Genomic DNA, 12,850 nt, shown 5'->3' with positions numbered 1-12,850 from the left:
TAAACTGTAGAAGTAGGAAAATGGAGGAAAGGAGACTTGGTTTTCCCTTTTGTATTTTGATCCAAGCATGGCCCACCTACAGTGGGTACGGAAAGTATTTAGACCCCTTTAAATTTTTCACTCTTTGTTTCATTACAGCCATTTGGTAAATTCTAAAAAGTTCATTTTTTCTTATTAAAGTACACTCTGCACCCCATCTTGACTGAAAAAAAAACAGAAATGTAGACATTTTTGCAAAATTTATTAAAAAAGAAAAAGTGAAATATCACATGATCATAAGTATTCAGACCCATTGCTCAGACACTCATATTAAAGTCACATGCTGTCCATTTCATTGTGATCCTCCTTGAGATGGTTCTACTCCTTCATTTGAGTCCAGCTGTGTTTAATTAAACTGATAGGACTTGATTTGGAAAGGCACACACATGTCTATATAAGACCTCACAGCTCACAGTACATGTCAGGCCAAATGAGAATCCTGAGCTCAAAGGAACTGCCCAAGGAGCTTAGAGACAGAATTGTGGCAAGGCACAGATCTGGCCAAGGTTGCAAAAGAATTTCTGCATTACTCAAGGTTCCTAAGAGCACAGTGGCCTCCATAATCCTTAAATGGAAGAAGTTTGGGACCACCAGAAGTCTTCCTAGACCTGGCCGTCCAGCCAAACTGAGCAAACGTGGGAGAAGAGCCTTGGTGAGAGAGGTAAAGGAGAACCCCAAGATCACTGTGGCTGAGCTCCAGAGATGCAGCAGGGAGATGGGAGAAAGTTCCACAAAGTCAACTATCACTGTAGCCCTCCACCAGTCGGGCCTTTATGGCAGAGTGGCCCAACGGAAGCCTCTCCTCAGTGCAAGACATATGAAAGCCCGCATAGAGTTTGCTCAAAAACACATGAAGGACTCCCAAACTATGAGAAATAAGATTGTCTGGTCTGATGAGACGAAGATACAACTTTTTGGTGATAATTCTAAGCGGTATGTGTGGAGAAAACCAGGCACTGCTCATCACCTGCCCAATACAATCCCAATGGTGAAACATGGTGGTGGCAGCATCATGCTATGGGGGTGTTTTTCAGCTGCAGGGACAGGACGACTGGTTGCAATTAAAGGAAACATGAATGCAGCCAAGTACAGAGATATCCTGGATGAAAACCTCTTCCAGAGTGCTCTGGACCTCAGACTTGGCCGAAGGTTCACCTTCCAACAAGACAATGACCCTAAGCACACAGCTAAAATAACAAAGGAGTTGCTTCAGAACAACTCTGTGACCATTCTTGACTGGCCCAACCAGAGCCCTGACCTAAACCCAATTGAGCATCTCTGGAGAGACCTGAAAATGGCTGTGCACCAACATTCACCATCTAACCTGATGGAACTGGAGAGGATCTGCAAGGAAGAATGGCAGAGGATCCCCAAATCCAGGTGTTAAAAACGTGTTGCATCATTCCCAACAAGACTCATGGCTGTACTAGCTCAAAAAAGTGCTTCTACTCAATACTGAGCAAAGGGTCTGAATATTTATGACCACATTTCAGTTTTTCTTTTTTAATAAATTTGCAAAAATTTCTACATTTCTGTTTTTTTTCAGTCAAGATGGAGTGCAGAGTGTACTTTAATGAGAAAAAAAAATGAACTTTTTATAATTTACCAAATGGCTGCAATGAAATAAAGAGTGAAAAATTTAAAGGGGTCTGAATACTTTCCGTACCCACTGTATCTTGGATATGGGATGGTAGCTTAGAAGCTATTGGGATTACCCCACAAGCAGTGTCCAGGTAGCTGAGGCCAGGCAGGTGTGGGTCTGCTTTGGCCAGCTGAAGCTCTAAGTGGAGGTCACTGAGCTCTTGGAATTTTAGACAGTCCTTACTGGAAATTTTTGGAAAGTCATCTAAATGCTTGTGTGGACAGCCGGTCAGTTCCGCTTGGTGACGGACCACTCACCCTTAGTATGGATGAGAAATGCCAAGGAGAGATATGCGCGAGTCACCAGGTGGTTCCTGTCACTGCAAAATTTCAGTTTCTCTGTAGAACATCGTCCTGGGAAGTCGCAGGCAAACGCAGATGCCCTGTCCCGGGCACCATGTATGGTGTGAAATGTTCAACCCCACAAGTTTGAACAGAGGGGGGGATATGTGAGGCAGTGACCGGGATCGTATACGAGGGACATTATATATCCCCCAGAATGTGTACAGAGACCTATTAAATCCATTGGAGTGCATGGCAGTCACAAACTCATCTGCGGCAGCAATGCAGGAATGAAGGTGAGCATTGACCTGGTCAGGTTTTCTGGCTAAGGCAGAGTAAGTAAAACCCGGCAGGGCCTTCATTTCTTGGGGGAGGCTACAGGAAGGCAGTGGGGCGGCCTCCTCCCTCCAACCCGGGTTTTCCAGTGGCTCTTGCCACAGGTCCTTTAAAAACCCTGAACTAAGGATTAGTGTTGTTCTGTGTTGGAACCTGCTAGGAGCATAGCAGGAAAGCTCAGCGGGACTCTTTATAGCTGAACCCACACCTGGGAAGGCTCTGAGCGGCTCGGCGCGGCCGTTGCCCCCGGCAACCATTATGTATGGACTTCTGTTAACCTGGCTGCGAACCGGAGGACTTTCTGTTAACCCGTGAGTTGCTGAAATAAAAGCTGTTTATGTTGGACTTGCTTGGGTCACTGCCTCAGTTACTGCACGGTGTCAACACCGCCGCCTTACACCTATTAAACTGATTCCCGGAGCTAAACTATCCAAGTCCAGACTGTATAATCTTTCTGGCCCTGAGTGACAAGCCAAGAAGGATTTCATTCTTAGAGTCTGGAGAAGGGACATATCAGACCCTCATCTTCGCCCATGGCGGCAAGGTTCTTCTTCGTTAAGAAGAAAGATGGGGGTCTCTGTCCCTGTTTAGATTTTAGGGAATTGAATCAAATTACTGTCCGAGATCCTTATCCTCTTCCTCTGATTCCGGATTTATTGAACCAGGTTGTGGGAGCTAAAGTGTTCTCCAAATCGGATTTAAGGGGAGCCTATAATCTGGTTAGAATCAGAGAGGGAGTGAATGGAAAACGGCTTTCAATACCCAATTTCGAGAGTCTGGTTATGCCTTTTGATCTCACCAATGCACCTGCGGTTTTCCAGCATTTCATAAACGATATTTTCCACCATTTAGTGGGCAGGTTTGTGGTGGTCTATCTGGATGATATTTTGGCTTACTCAGCTGATTTTGAGACACATCAAGGTCATGTTAAACAGGTACTACAGATTTTAAGAGCTAACAAACTATATGCTAAACTAGAGAAATGTCTTTTTCTTCTACCTTCCATCCTCAGTCGAATGGACAGACCGAGCGCATAAATCAGAATTTGGAAAGTTACCTCAGGTGTTTTGTCTCCGAGAATCAGGAGGATTGGGCATCTTACTTACCGTTGGCCGAGTTTGGTATAAACAATCATCGCCAAGAGTTTCACCTTTCTTTGGTGCGTACGGTTTTCATCCACAGTTTGGTACCTTTAGTGGTGGAGGGGCTTTGGGAGTTCCGGAGGAGGAGTGTTTTGCTTCGTCGCTCTCTTCTGTCTTCTGTGTGGCGGGGGATTCAGAGTAATTTTAAAATCATGGGAGACAGATACAAACGTATGGCTGACAGGAAACGCTTGGCAGGTCCGGACCTACGTGTGATTTTGTGTGGTTGTATACCATGAATATCAAGTTGAAAGTTCCTTCCTGAAAAACTGGGACCTAGATTTATTGGCCCCTATAAAATAACCTCCGTCATTAACCCAGCAGCATTTCGTCTAGAGTTACCTCAGGTTCTTAGGATCCACAATGTGTTTCACAGGTCTCTGCTCAAGAAGTATGTGGTACCTTTTGAGTTTTCCCCATTCATTCATTGAGTTTTCCCGCCCCCAATCATGGTTGATGGCAATCTAGAGTTCCAAATTTCAAAGATTGTGGATTCCCGTCTTCAGCATCGTTCCCTTCAGTACTGGAACTGCACTGGAGGGGTTATGGTCCAGAGGAAAGGATGTGGGTTTCATGATTCGAAGTGAATGCTCCTAAGTTGGTTCGTTCATTCCATGCCTCTCATCCAGAAACCTGGTCCCGAGTGTCCGGAGACCACTCTTAGAAGGGGGGGTACTGTCACGGGTGTGTCAGGTTTGCCAGTCATATGGGTTCCGGCTGTAGAAGGTCGCTGCATTTGGCCTTGCAAACATCTTCCTGATCCTTTCATGATCCCTCTCACTCTAGGACCCAGAGCTGATCCTCCCCTTGCTTAGGGATTATACCTTTAGGACCCAGCGGTGATCCTCACCTTCTGCTGCTAATTACCACACCGTTGATGTATCCTTAAATACCCTCAGTTTCTCCAGAGAGTTGCTGGTGATAGTGTTCTTCTTCTATTCAGGCCTGGAATTCTAGTAGTTGGCTAGAGTTTCCTTGGAGTTCCTTAGTGGATTGTTGTTGTGCTCTCTCCGGTGTCATCTTAATGCTAAGTGTATTCCCATGTATGTTTCCCTTAAGTGTACTTTAGTTTGCAGTGGGGCTGACTAGTACTCACCCCTCCCCCTCCCTATCTAGGGCCTAGCTTTAGGGTCAGCTAAGGCCAGGTTTCCTGCTTGGTGATAGGTGCAGAACCTATATAGGGTCCATAGGGGAGTCAGGGTTTGTCGTTTGAGCTGTTTAGGGGTCTCCTCTCCCCCTTTTCCTACTTGTAGGGTACCCCTCCCTTTTCCTGTCATTATACGCTGGGTTCTCCCCATACCCAGCGTGACAACTACCCCCTTCACCTCTCCATATTGCGTCGGCACCCATCCCTTTATCATTCCCCAAACTGTGTCCTCAAATGTTACTACTTCCCCCCCACATTGTGTCCAAACCCATCCATTCCTCCTTTCCCAAACTGTGTCTCAAGTCTTGCTACTAGCCCCCCATATTTTGCCCACACCCATCCCTTCCTCGTTCCCCAAACTGTGTCCTCAAATCTTGCTACTCCCCCCAAATTGTGTCCTCACCCATCTCTTACACATTCTCCAAACTGTGTCCTCAAATCTTACTACTCCTCCCCTCTCCATCCCCATATTGTGTCCGCACCCATCCCTTCTTCGTTCCCCAAACTGTTTCCTCAAATCTTACTACCCCCCCCCCCATATTGTCAGAAAGACGCGACTACAACTGATCACTGGGAGCCGGCGCTCTGGACCTTCTCTGAGCCAGCTGTCAGTTTGACAGCCGGCTTAGAGAACGGCTGACTCCCTGTCCAGGGGAGGCAGAAAAATGCAGTCGCCAGGGAGACACCTCGGACCGCCCCATCAGGCGGCCCGATGGCGCCCCCCTTGCAGGCTGCACCCGGGGAAGATGCCCCACCTGTCCCCCTAGATACGCCTCTGCTGGGATTAGATGCATGCATCTGCTCAGATGTCTGCAATGCAGGGACGTCTGAATGAGGCTTTACTGCTCATTTATGATGTGCCTGGCAGACATAGCAGGAAATCCTCATTCAGACATTCCTGCACACACAGATATCTGAATGAGGCTTTACACTGAGTCAGTGTTCAGAGCACAATAGCGTGATGATTATACTGCTGTGTTCTGAATACTGTGGTGACAGCGGCAGTGAGTTCAGGTGAGCAGCCTAACATTGTACTATTACTTCTTCCAGCTGTTCTCATCACTGTAAGAATATCCTGCTGCAGTTGCCCTGCTGTCACAATTCAGAGCAGCCCTGCGGTGGTAACTTTTTCTAGCGGTGATAACAGCTGGGTAGCCTGGTATTAGTAGTTAATACCAGACTGCTGACCTGCGCTTACCACCGCGGCCCCAGAGTTCCTGTCACAGCCGCAGCCTGTCCTGTACGCACAAGCCCTACCCCATCACCACTCCTATCACCGCATGCCGCAGAACACTGTGTGAGTGGTGACAGGAGGAAATTGTACAGCATAGTTCTGTAGTATAATATAATGGCGACCAACTCCTCCCACAGCTGTGGATTGGGCAGCCTAGGGGGCAGCTGAAGAAGCCACAGTGTAGGAGATGCTGTAAGACACCGACTGAAGTCTCCTGTGCCCAGTGGTTGCCGTATTGGTGGTGTGTAAATGTCATGCTCAGACACTTTCACACCAGCAAAGAAAAATTGCAGCCCCCAGTAGCTGATCAACAAACACAACAGTTACCATATTTTTCGGACCATAAGACGCACCTGACCATAAGACGCACGCCAAATTTTGGGGTGGAAAACAGTATTTTATTTTTTTTTTATAAAATGGGGGTCCGTCATATAGTCTGAACAGATATATAGGTATCTTACCTGGGGGGCAATGGAGCGGTGGTCACAGGAGGCAGGGTCCCTACGGCAGCAGGCAGAAGTGGAGGAATGCTGCGGACCCGGGGTGCTCCAGCAGCGGGGAGTTGCGGTGGTGGTGGAGAAGGATCGTAGGAAGCAGAGCCCTCTGTTCTCTCCCTCAGGAACTCGACAGCAGCAGAAGAGGTGAGATGCTGCGGGGCCGGTGTCTGGCTGTCGGCGGTGAGACAGAACGGCGTAAGCTGCTTTTCCGGTAGCCGTGGCTATCTTCCTGAAGCCGTGGACCTTAGGGAAATGGCTGCCTAGCTCCCAGTCTGTGCATGTGCCGGCTCGGGCGGCCATTTTCCTGTAGATCACGGCTTCAGCTTAAGTGGTTTGAATAATATTGGCATTTCACCGCTAATATGTGATTTGCGTATTTACAGTCATAAGCCAGCTGGCTGTTCTTCCTAATTCTCTCAATTTTCAGTGAAATAGTATGGCCCCAGAGAAACAGGAAGAGAAGCTCGCTGTCATGTGACCGTTAGTACGAAAATCACATGAGTGGTCATGTGATGACCACTGGAACCGAAAAGCAGAGCCAAATTCTAACAGTGAATATATTACATCCTGTTAGAATTGATCGTGCTACGGTGCTAAATTTTATAATGAATGCTCCTAATATAAATACAGACGCAGTAACCCTTGTCAGATGGCACAATACTTTATTAACGTAGCCATGTATCACATTATCTTACAGGTTATGGATTGTTACATGTGTACAGGATCATAACCAATGAATACAGCACCAAAAACACCAACCAACAGTACAGAAATAGATCACCAGAACCACCAACAATACAAAAATACATCACCAAAATCACTAACAGTACCATAATACATCGCCAGAACCACCATCGGTACAGTAACATCTCCACAACCACTATCAGTACATGAGTACAGTACCAGAACCACCAACAGTACAGAAATACATGGTACATACATGGCCTCCACACTGTCCTCTGCTTTCCATGCTGGGCCCCCTCACACTGTCCCCACTATTCTGCCCAATCTTTATACTGTGCCCCCTCCTCACACTCCCCAACTCTGCATACTATCCACTCCATACTGTACCCTTACACTGTCCCAATGTTATCCCTCTCTTTACTGCTGGCCACACTACCCAGTCTATATATTGTGCCCCGCACACTTTTCCCCCATACTGGCACCTCACACATTTCCCCCTGCCCATACTGCCTACTCACACCTTCCTCCCTCCATCTATACTGTCTCCTCACAAATTCTTCCTCCACCCATACTGACACCTCACACATTCTCCCTTGTCCATATTGTCTCCTCACACATTCCTCTTTACACATTTTTCCCCCATACTTTCTCTGTGTAACATCCCTGGCGGCGTGCTTGCATGGCTTACCACCTCCCACCATGCAAGACCGCAATCTTACCTATCAGGCCAGGCTGCACACTTTGCTCCAGTACCTGCTGTTTGTATGTCTCTTGTCTGTTGGCTTAGGGCGGCGGCGATGTTGCTTCCTGATTCTTAAAGCTACAGTGTGCGCAGTCCTAATGCGTCCTCAGCCTATTGCTGTGAGTCACTGGATACTTAAACCCCCTTCACCCAGTAGGAGGTGCCTGAGCAACACTTTCTTACAATGTGTTCTGTGCAACTGTGAGATGCCAGGTCCTGTCCTGACTCTAGTCTGTTTCCGCCACCCTGGGGGCTGAGTACCCAGGGCTGCTACCTGTATTTCTGACTTCTAGTCTGTTTCCGCCACCCTGGGGGCTGAGTTACCAGGCTCGTTCCTGTATCTTGTTCCTGGTTCAGATCCTGTCTGAACAGTGTCCTAGTCCGTTACCTGTTTGTCTCTATGTCTGTACCTTCCCCTTTTCCTGCAGTATCTGAACCTGCACCTAACTCCAACTCGTTGTCTCTGTACTTCTGTTTGTGAGTTTTGTGTCCACTCGCTACTTCATTGCAAGTACCTTGTGTGTATCTGGTTCTGCTTGTTCTGTTTCCCTGCCTCCGTATCTACCTCCTGTGTTCCAGCTATCTTTTTGTGTTTTCCAGTCTGTTCCATGTGAACAGAGCCCTGTCCTGTCAACCGCATCTGCGGGTTTTGCTCTGCTCTGCTTGTTCACCTCATCTGTGGGTTTTGCTCTGCTTTGCTTGTTTACCGCACCTGCGATTTTGCTATGCTCTGCTTGTTCACCGCATCTGCGGGTTTTGCTTTGCTCTGCTTGTTTACCGCACCTGTGGTTTTGCTCTGCTCTGCTTGTTCACCGCATCTGCAGTTTTGCTCTGCTCTGCTTGTTCACCGCATTTGCAGTTTTGCTCTGCTTTGCTTGTTCACCGCATCTGCGGTTTTGCTCTGCTTGTTCAACTCATCTGCGGGTTTTACTTTGCTTGTTTACCGCACCTGCGGTTTTGCTCTGCTCTGCTTGTTCACTGCATCTGCGGGTTTTGCTTTGCTCTGCTTGTTTACCGCACCTGCGGTTTTGCTCTGCTTTGCTTATTCACCGCATCTGCGGGTTTTGCTCTGTTTTGCTTATTCACCGCATCTGCGGTTTTGCTCTGCTCTGCTTGTTCACCGCATCTGCGGTTTTGCTCTGCTCTGCTTGTTCACCACATCTGCAGGTTTTGCTCTGCTCTGCTTGTTTACCGCACCTGCGGTTTTGCTCTGCTCTGCTTGTTCACTGCATCTGCGGGTTTTGCTCTGCTTTGCTTGTTCACCGCATCTGCGGTTTTGCTCTGCTCTGCTTCTTCACCGCATCTGCAGGTTTTGCTCTGCTCTGCTTGTTTACCACACCTGCGGTTTTGCTCTGCTCTGCTTGTTCACCGCATCTGCAGGTTTTGCTCTGCTCCGCTTGTCTACCGCACTTGCGGGTTTTGCTCTGCTCCGCTTGTCTACCGCACTTGCGGGTTTTGCTTTGCTCTGCTTGTCTACCGCACCTGCGGATTTTGCTCCGCTCAGCTTGTCTACCACACCTGCGGGTTTTGCTCCGCTCTGCTTGTCTACCGCACCTGCGGCTCCGTTCCTGTATCCCAGTCTGTACTGGTCCCTATCCTGCCTAGGTTCCTACCTGCCAGTACCGGCCTCTCTGCATGTCAGCGGTGCCTGCCTGTGCCCACCTGTCTGCACGCCAGCCGTGCCTGCCAGTGCCCACCTGTCTGCATACCAGCTGTGCCTGTCAGTATCCACCTGTTTTCATACCAGCTGTGCTTGCCAGTACCCACCTGTCTATATGCCAGTCTAACCAGCCTGTTCCTGCATTCCCCGGTGTGGGTCAACAGCTGTGACCGGGGTCTGACCTGGAGTAGCACCTGGTCCCTCTGCTCGGTTCCTCCCTGGTTCACGGAGTCGACTGAGCCGCCATGCGACCTTGATACTTAGTTACGCCCCTCCAGGCACTCCTCGGTTCATGGTCCAGTGGGATCACTAATCAAGCTCACGCCAGTCAGTCCGGGCCCGAGCGTAACACTCTGCACACATTTAGGCCGGTTTCACACGTCCGCATATATCCGGTACCAGAAAAAACGGTACCAGAGATATCCGTGTCCCGTGTGTCCGAGTGTCTCACACGTGTGGCAACCATGTGCCGCATCAGGATCACATGGATGGGCCTGGGAATCAGTGCTACAGTTAGCGCTGTTCCCAAGCGCCCGGTGCTGAACGCTGCCCTCATGATGGTTCCTGCCTCTGCTGTGATCAGCACCAGCAGGGACAATGATGAGGGTAGTAGTGTCTGCTCCCAGTGTCCCCACCAGTAAATATAAGAATAAAATAATATAATCCATGTACTCAACTCTTTTAGGTGGCCCCCGCTGTAATCCATGAAACCACTGCTGCACAGGAGCCGGGGAGAATGAGCGGCTCTGGAGCTGCTGCTCAGGAGCGGTGTCTTGTCACTCACTGAGCGCAGCTTCGGAGCCGCTCATTCTCCCCGGCTCCTCTGCAGCAGCGGTCACATGGATTACAGCGGGGGACACCTAGGAGAGGTGAGTACATGGATTTTAATATTTTATTCTTATATTTACAGGTGGGGACACCGGGAGCAGACACTACTACTCTCATCATTGTCCCTGCTGGTGCTGATCACAGCGCAGGCAGGAACCATGATGAGGGCAGCGTTCAGCACCGGGCGCTTGGGAAGAGCGCTAACTGTAGTGTCACGCGGATGACACACGGATGTCATCCGTGTAGTACGTTTTGCGTACTGTGTATCCGCAAAAAAACGGACTTGTCCCCGTGCGGAGCACATGGTCCGTGAAAACACACTGAGATGTGCACAGACTATTCATTTGAATGGGTCTGTGTGTGTCAGTGTCTCCAGTATGTGTGGAAACTGTCATCACCCGTACCGGAGACACTGACGTGTGAAAGAGCCCTTATACTGTCTCTGCACATATTCCCCCATCCATACTGCCTCTTCACACTTTTCCTCTCCCTTCCTTTACATATTTCTTCTCCCCCTTGCCCATACGGTCTCTTTACACATTTCCTCCCCCCTGCTCATACTGTCTATTCACACATCCCCCCCCCCCGACTTCGCTGCCTCTTAACACATTGCCCCCGCCCTCTGCCCATATGATCTCTTATCATACTTACCTTATAGCCATCTTCTCATCCTATGCAGCGCAGGAATGACGTCACCAGCGTGACATCGCCCTAACCTGGAAGTGCAGTCAGGGCTTCAATTGTACTTGTGCCAGAAAGACACAAGTACTATTGAAAGCTGGGAGTCGGAGTTTTACACTTACGGCTGAGGGGGTCACCAAATGCAGCCACCTGGGAGACACCCTGGACTGCCTGCTGTCTGGGACAAATGCCCTACACAGACAAGTCACTTTGGACAGAAAAATTGTAGCTGAATGCAGTAGCAGCAAAGGGTAAGGCTGTGTGCCCACGATGCGTTTTTTAAGCGTTTACGCTGCGGAATTTCCGCAGCGGAAACGCTTGGTAAACCTTCCCCCATGGTCTCCAATGCAATTCCGCACTTTCAATGCCCATGCTGCGGATTTTTCCGCAGCGTTTATGCTGCGCTCAAAAATCCGCAGCATGTCCATTAATTTTGCGGAAGCACTGCGTTTTCGCCGCCATTGAATGCGCCAATTCCGCAAGGCTGCATCTGTACTTGCGTAATTGGCGCGTTCTAATGTGCGGATGGTACCCAGGTATGGAGGGCAGGAGACTCTCCTCCACACCCAGGTACCATTAAAAGCTGTAAAAAAAAGAATACAATAAAAAATAAAGATTATATTCACCTTCCGACGGCCCCTGGACTCCTTCTCTGTGCTTGCGGGCAGATCTGTAGGACCTGCGCTAACGTCACAGTCATGTGACGGCAGGTCCTTCAGTACAGAGAACCGCGAGCTGCCAGCAGCCAGCACAGGAGACTCGGGGGCCATCAGAAGGTAAGTATAGGTTTATTTTTTTTATTTTTAACCATTCTCTCGGGTCACACTATATAAATCCATGCTGTTTGCATGGATTTATATAGTGTGACCGAGTTGTCAAGCACTTTCCAAGTGATGCTAAAATGCGGAAATGCAAGTGAAGAATGCTTCACATTCGCATGTCCCTTGCTGGAAAAACGCATGTACAATCCGCATGCATTTTTTTTCTGCCAGGGAGATGCAGAAACGCTCAGGAAAAATCCTGAGCATTTCTGCATTGTGGGCACATAGCCTGAGTTTTCTAATTTCCTCCACCCTTTTTCAGTCCAGAATTTGATTAGGGTACGTCCACACACTGCAGCTGACTGCGCAGTCAGGGTTTTGTGACAATTAGCTATTGCATTAGGCAGAGTTTCGGGCAGTGTTCTGTGTGGTCCCAGTCTGAGGCTAGGTTCACACCAAGGAATAAAAAATTGTCAGATTTTCATGCACAATAAACAGAAGATGGTTCACCTGTATGGCATCCATTTTTATTCATCAGTAATTAAAATCGACAAGAACAAAAACAGTTTCCTATGTTAAAGAATTGCAATGTATGTGTGATAGGGATGTTATATGGTGGCTTTGTGTGGGATCCAATTTTTTTGTGCACTTGTAGACTTGTATAGGTGAGTGACTCTCATCCGAGATACGGAAGAGAATAGTGCATGCTGTGATTTTTTTCACAGACATCTAAACAGTCCTATTGAGTGACATTGGTCAATGTTTTACACCAACCGCACCCCGACTGTTCTTAACAAGTGAGACACAGTGGGGGGCCGTTCAGGACCGATCCGGCACAAGAGCCGGAACCCTGAATGGCTCACTGGGGGTATATGACAGTGTTCCGCTGCCGATGAGACCCAAAACGAGCCCAGCCAGCCTGAAACATGCTGTCACTGGATAGCTGTAAATGGCAGGGTCTGCCTGCGGCCATTGTACCATACCTGTGCGGACACACGTTTAATAGGATCCACCAAGGCGAATGATCCAGATCACCAGAAAGCCGGACTGCCCATCAGCATTGAGACACATTTCTAGAAGTGTTTCACTGTTTATCCCAATACTGTATTACAAAAGCAGAGCAATTGGGGGTAAAAGCATGTGAGGCCTTATGGTGCAGCCCTGACCACCATTTAC

This window comes from Phyllobates terribilis, unplaced genomic scaffold (genome assembly GCF_046119375.1).
Source record: "Phyllobates terribilis strain yellow unplaced genomic scaffold, ASM4611937v1 Scaffold_5__5_contigs__length_657084704, whole genome shotgun sequence".
Lineage (NCBI taxonomy): Eukaryota > Metazoa > Chordata > Amphibia > Anura > Dendrobatidae > Phyllobates > Phyllobates terribilis.
Note: the sequence above shows the minus strand (reverse complement) of the source record.